The sequence below is a fragment of the Oratosquilla oratoria genome, chromosome 12 (genome assembly GCF_046742065.1).
Source record: "Oratosquilla oratoria isolate Oo_2021 chromosome 12, ASM4674206v1, whole genome shotgun sequence".
NCBI classification, from domain to species: Eukaryota; Metazoa; Arthropoda; class Malacostraca; order Stomatopoda; family Squillidae; genus Oratosquilla; species Oratosquilla oratoria.
This window is the reverse complement of record NC_134788.1, coordinates 17,192,954-17,200,460: the sequence shown is the minus strand read 5'-3', so window position 1 is coordinate 17,200,460 and position 7,507 is coordinate 17,192,954.

Genomic DNA, 7,507 nt, shown 5'->3' with positions numbered 1-7,507 from the left:
TCCGATTTCATTATTGGTTACGACAATTTCTAATCGATTTATTGATTTCATTTTATGTTTTATTTGCCTATTTATGTTGATACGGTGGTTGATGATCAGAGCCGAACTGAGGAAACTAGTTAAGTCTAGGTGGGTGAAATGGTAAAAACTTTGTACTGATGATTCGGTTTAACGTCGAGAACTTCATCTTATCAGAAGACCAGGACGGAACAATGTAGCGTGAAATTTAGTGAAACATACCCCTAGTCCAACTCGTTGACAGCAGGGTTCGAACCGCAGTCAAGTCGGCCTCCGCCACAAGTAGCGACGCTCTATTCCGTTAGGCCAGCGAGCACCCATAAAAGTGTTGCAATGAAAGACAATGAATTATACCTCGCGTCCGATTGTATATGCTATCGGTTGTTTTAAGAAATGGTCAGACGCCTTTATGGATGGGGATGACAGGTAGTAATGGACATAGAACTGACTAGTGTAAGCCTCATGGTCTCTTCCATTCTCCTTCATTCTTATAATATTATGAGTTTGCAGGTCGCAAGTTAGCCCTATTCCACCAAATCATTTCATTACTTTTTGAAAACGTCACTAGGATCACATCTGCCACCAGGGTGTTAAACTAGTAAACGATATGGTACCAAACATAAAAATAATGAATATATAACTATCACATAGAAACGAATTAGTACGATATTTACCAACGGTGACTCCAATGCAGGACATAAGGTGCAAACAATCACGCAGCAAAATTATTTAAGTCACTGCTATTCGTCTTTCCTATCGGTAGGTGCTACTTCGTAAGAAAAAAAGGAAAAAATAAGTACTTTCTAGCCCTTTCACATAACCATAGGAATTTTTACACACTAGACACAATGGAACAACGCTCGTGTACAAATAACAAAAATAGGAATGCGCTAACGCATAGAATTGCCAGTCACGTAGGCTTCATAACTGCGTATAACACATGCGTTCTATACGCTTGCCTCCCGCAGGCAAAAGCGCGGCGAGGGTATACGGGAAAATGCGTTAGGCGAGATTACGCAATCCACGACCATGGGATATAAAAATTATGGTATAGGTGCAGGCATGTAATGATATATTAATGTATGTATGTGCGTATATATGTATGTACGTATACATGCATGAGTGTAAATGTGCATGTGTATATAAATATGTATATATACATATGTATATATATATATATATACATATATATATATATTTATATATATATATATATACATTTATATATATATATATATATATATATATATACACACATTTATATATATATGTGTGTATATGGGCATGCATAAACGTGGGTATGCATTTGTGTATATACATATATATGTATGAATATGTGTATATATGTATGCATGTATGTATTTATGTACATGTATGGATATGGGGTATACATATACATACATATACACATATGCAGTATATACACATATGCATTGGCATGCACATACAAATACACATTTGATTATGTACACAAACAAGACATGCATAAACACAAATACACACACCTACTCCTACACATACACAAATTCTTCTATTCATAGAAATTCCAATGAGAATAAGTTTCCTTGACCAATTTGGATCCTGAAGTCTTCCTATGGTAAGAGAGTGCTTGTCCATCGGTTGGCAAATAGATATATAAGACGGGTGAGTCCTGACTGGGTTTGTTAGTAATTAGGTCCCATTAATCATTTGATCATGTTCTCACATTACAGCAAAAAATATTTATTAGCATTCCTTCATACTGCTAAACTAATCGACATGGTACATAATGAGGAATAAACAAGAAAACTAAACATGTATCATAAAAGAAATAGGAAAAAAAGAAAAAATCATGAATGGAAAAATGCAAATGTCATTGCTTGATTGAGGACAATTGCTGCCTATCTGAGTCTAACCTTTGTGGGTGCTGACACCCACGCTTCTTTGACCCCTGATAGACACAGGTGTCAGGCACTAGGCAGGACTCGCGACAGAATAATGGCACCACTTCGGAATTTCGAGCTCGCCCGACTTCGTCGATTCTTCGTCGGCGCGATCAGATCAATGTTTTGTTGCTGCTGCCTGACCCTTCAGAAAATGGAAGACATCCCCAGCAAGTCCTCAAGAAACCCTCCTAAGGACCAGGAGGCAAGGAAGATGGAGGACACTTCATCGGGTAAAGAGGCTTCGATCAAGGGTCGCCAGCAAAAATCGTTGCCTCAGAGGAAGATAAAGAGCCTCGAGTGCCGCCATTTGTCAAGAGGCACTTCGAGAGGAACCACGAACCCCGTCGTTGACCCAACCGAACCTCCAGTAAACGCCCAAAGCTGCAGCAAACAAACCATTGATTATAAAGAAAATTACACTTTTAAATATGACAATCACCCGGCTTCGGCGTCCTATTGAAGGGTTTTAACAAAATCGACGAAACCACTCTGGACCGCGAAGACGAGGGCTTCGCCGTGGCTTGCAACTTCAGAGGACTTGCACCCTCGCTGAGGACTTGCAACTTCAGAGGACTTGCACCCTCATAGGACTTACGACCTCGGAGGACTTGCAGCCTTCAAGGGCTTACAACTTCGGAGGACCTGCACCCTCGGAGGACTTGCACCCTCGGAGGACTGGCACCCTCGGAGGACTTGCACCCTCGGAGGGCTTACAGGGAGGTGTCCGCAGATTGCCACGCCGACTGAGCACTTGAAGGTTTTTGACAAAATCGACGAAACCACCCTGGACCGCGGAGACTTATCTTTTATATTATATTAGATCTGGGCTCAGGAGGCTATGGAGTTACATCATTGGTCATCAACAAGACGACGGGGAATATCTGCGTCGCCAAGATCCCGACCAAAGGCAAGGGATCTCTGAGCGAGATCCAAGCCCTCGCAGAGCTGACTCACCCCAACGTTGTTCGTCTTGTGGATGTGGCGACACAAGGCAAACTGAACATCATAATCACTGAGTACTGCGAGGGCGGGACCCTCGACAGCGTCGTCATCAAACACGAGGAGCAGCCTACTGTGAGCAACTCGTTCGGGCCGTGGCATATGTCCACTCGAAGAACTTTGCTCATCTGGACCTGAAGACCGAAAACATCGTTCCCAGCGCAGACCACAAGATTGTCAAGCTGATCGATTTTGGAATGTCCCGAAGAACGCCCCATGTCTATAAAAGAAACATTAAAATTCGAGGTGGTACTCCTTGGTATATGGCACCGGAAGTGATTGACAAGAAGATGCGCCCATACAGTGGAGGCAAAGTGGACGTGTGGGCCCTCGGCTGTGTTTTCTACGAACTGTGCACAGGACAAGTTCCCTACTACAAGGAAGAGGCAGACGAACTCGATGATCGTGACCTGCGTTACTACTTGGCCTGCTGCAAGAACGAAAAACCTGCTCTTGTCCGACTTCCCTCGACCTTCAGCCAATATCAGAAGTGCACTCTTAAAACGGCCATGTGGGTCATGCTCGAGCCAAGACCAGAGAAGAGGATCGACATTTTGAGACTGGGCAAACTTTCCTTCCTGCAAGGTTGAAAAAAATACTTTTGAAATATATAAAACTGGCAAGAATTCACAAATGACCCTTTGGGTAGTATAGGGTTTTCCCTCAGCTGAATAAAATCGGCCGGTGGAAATCAGGATCATTATCTAGACTCTAGAGCATTGTATGTCTGGATTTGTACTTAGTAAATGGGTTCCCGCGGAGTAATAAAGACGACGCCAGTTTCGAACCGACTCACCAAACCAGCCGTTAACCTTCTGTATACAAGCAAAGACTTTCATTCCTTTAATAGGAGATGGTCAATTAAAAAGATATTTTGCCCTGATCTTATATGAGAGAAAAGTATATGAAGAGATGTAATTCCTAGTTCTCTCGTTCCATCCCAGTTTAGTCGTCTTTCATGACTCGCAGGGGACAAGGTCGCAGTATTCTTGTCCCCCTATGACAGGGTAGGTCGTCTGGTAGTCGCCCGGATGAATACACAAACCAACAGAACTTTCTAACGAGCTTGTGACTCCGCAGCAAAACGTTTAATACAGCACCTACTCGCAGACATTCAAATACTCTCTCATTCCGAGGCCACCAAATTACACAGTCTTATCCAGAAGAAAGCCTCTTTCATATAGTACAGTAAACCCTCGATGTATTGAACTAGTTGAGGGAAAGGCTTGGTTGTTATAGGCCATCCATACCGAACCTTGCACCGCATATACCGACCGATAGGTCTCAATAGGGCCAATATAGCCGGAATTCGGTGTAACGAGGTTTGGCATGGTAATATTTTACTAACTATAAACACAGTCTTTACAGAAAAACATATGTTCGTTCACGAAAAATAGGAGGATGGATAAGGACACACAGGACGGTTATCTGAAGACCCACATACACATTACCATTTGCTCCTGAAGCTTCATCTGAGGGAAATGAAATCATCTGCCGTCAGCCGAAAGGTCATACATTGTCTCAAGACAGATACATTGGTGGCTCTGAAAGGGTTGATCTTGCCATAAAGGCTTTTTCTCTTTTGTGGAAGAAGATAGACGGTTCCTTCCAATTGTCCATCCTTCCCCTCTTCTTTGATTCGGTTGCATCCATGTGACACGTGACGTGCAAAGAAACACCTACATGGTCACAACAATTCACAACAAACATCTGAACTTTTTCTATAAGAAAATATCACACCAGGATGGATTTAACCATTTGTCTACAAAATGTTCTACAATAAACACAGCAATAATGACAAACACTATTTACATTATAGAACATGAAGAGGTAACTAATGCACCCAACATAAAATCTAATTCTTTTCGTTTCTTGTTACAAACTAAACAAAAGAACTTTCCTCATCAGGAAAAACGAACATTAAGGCCAACCGCAAAGAGCTAAATGGTAAAAGCATCGTAGTCTGCAAAGACGCTTGTCAGGCAGAGAACAGTATGCCCTTTCAAAATAAGAAAAATATGTAACATCCTCGTCATATAATTTTCTATTTTTTTTATTTATTTTTTTTTTAACTTTTTTCCAATGCGCGGATATCTAGAATAAAAGGTCACAAACAAAATACTTGAGGGGGGATACATCGGACTTCCAAAAGACAAGAGACCACTGACGAAAAAAAATTGTATATATATTCTCACCTTTCTCACCATACACCAGGTAGGGCCAGTGCCCTGTCAGTGGTGATGCCTCACGAAACTTCGCCACCAGGTACGATCCTCGTAAAGTTCCTCTTCTTCCACACTCTCTATTGTTGATCCTCTCGCTTCAATTGCTTCCCTCACTCCATCTCTCCATCTCTTTCTGGGTCTTCTTACCGGCCTCTTCCCTCTTGGATTCCATCGATAATATTTAGCAGGGTACCTTTCTTGACTCATCCTCATGATGTGTCCATACCATCTCAGTTTACTTCTTTCTACAAATCCTAATATTGATTCGATGTCCAGTTCATCTCTGATATCCTCATTTCTTAAGCGATCTCTTCTTGTTACTCACTTTATTAATCGCAACATTCTCATCTCTGCTGCCTGTATCTTGCTCTTTAATCTCATTGATAGTGTCCAGGTCTCTGAGCCATATGTTAATACTGGTCTTAGTATCGTTTTATATATGATGACTTTAACTTTTGATGGTATGAGTTTGTCTTTTAGTAGTGGATACATTAATCTTAGATTATTTGTATATCTTTCGATGCTGCTTGTTACTTCTTTCTCCATATAACACCTTTCATGTATTTGAGCTCCCAGGTACTGAAAGTCTTCCACTTTTTTCAATTGTATTCCATCTATTTCTATCTCAATATCATCTTTCTCTCTCGCCACTATCGTTACTTTAGTTTTATTTGCATTTATTATCATTCTTGACTTTTTCAATTCTTCATTTCATGCATTTAGGGTATCCTGCAATTTTGTACGAGACTTTGTGATTATCGCACAAACAGTAAAGGAGATATCACACCACCCTGTCTTACATCCTCAGTTACGTCAAACCAGTTATCCTCTCTTAGCTGGGTTCTTACCGCACTGACATTATTTCTGTAAAGACTCTTTATAGCTCTAATTAATGAGGGTTCTATCATATATGTTGGGTCTTCTAAAGTATCCCATATTTCATTCCTTGGTAACCTGTCAAATGCTTTTTCTAGATCTACAAAAGCGATGTACACATGTTGGTCCCACTCCCAGTTCTTTTCTATTATCATCTTCAGTGTGAATATTGCATCCGTTGTTCCTCTCTGGGGTCTAAATCCATATTGTCCCTCTTCCAGCTTGTCCTCAACTATTATTCTTAATCTCTTCTCTAGTACTCTTTCATATATCTTCCCCACTTGTGACAGCAGTGATACTCCTCTATAGTTCCTACATTCGGTGCGATCACCTTTCTTAAAAATTTTACAAATAATTGCCTTTCCCCAATCAGCTGGCACTCTACCTTCATTCCAGGCAACGTTAAAAACTCTGGTTAGCCACTTAACTATATCATCATTTCCCTTCAGTAGTTCGACTGGTATACTGTCACTTCCAGGGCTTTTTCCATTTTTCATAGCTTTAATAGCATCTTTAATTTCATTTGTTGTTATTATACTATTTTGTTCTGTTCTCTGAATAACTTCTTCATCTGTTGGTCTCTCCACTTCTGCTGGATTTAGAAGCTCTGAGAAGTATTCCTTCCATCTCTCGTCCACTTCGCCTTCCTCTGTGAGTAGTTTCCCTTCCTTATTCTTAATTGTATTCACCCCACTTTCTTCTTTCCTTTTGTAACTTTTAGCTATGCTGTATACAAGTTTCTTTGTGCCCTGTATGTCCTCTTCCAGTTCTTTTCCTAACCTCTCCCATGTCTCTCTCTTAGTTCTTGTTTTTACTCTCTCAGCTTCATTTCTTGCTGCTTCGTATTCTCTTCTGTTTTCAGGATTTCTTCTCTTCATCCACTTTCTGAAAGCAACATTTTTGTTCTTAACAGCTTCTCTGACTTCTTCTGTCCACCAAACTGTTTTCTTTTTCTTTCCTCCACTGACTCGCTTTGTTCCTATCACCTCTCTTGCGATTTGGATAATTTTTTCTTTCATATTCCCCCACTCTTTCTCTATATCTTCTGTTTCTTGTTGTCCTTCAGGTCTAGCTTCATAAACCTTCTCTCTATATTGTTTATCAATTTCTTGTTCTTTCAGTCTTTCTATTTTTATTCTTTCTCTTACAAGCTTTTTCAATGGCTTTAACTTTTTTATTTTCAATTTTGCTAAAACCAAGCGGTGGTCAGAATCTAGTGATACAGAAGGAATACTTTTCACATCTCTAAAGATATGTTTTTTGTTAGTTAAGAACAGATCTATCATTAACTTCTCCACATAATCTCCTCTTTCAGAATTCCACCTGTACCAGCTCCATTTATGGGTGTCTCTGTGCTTAAAAAATGTATTCATAATAGCCAAGCTGTTTCTAATGCAGAAGTCTATCAGATCTTCACCTTCACCATTCCCCTCACCTATTCCAAATGCACCCATCACACTTTCT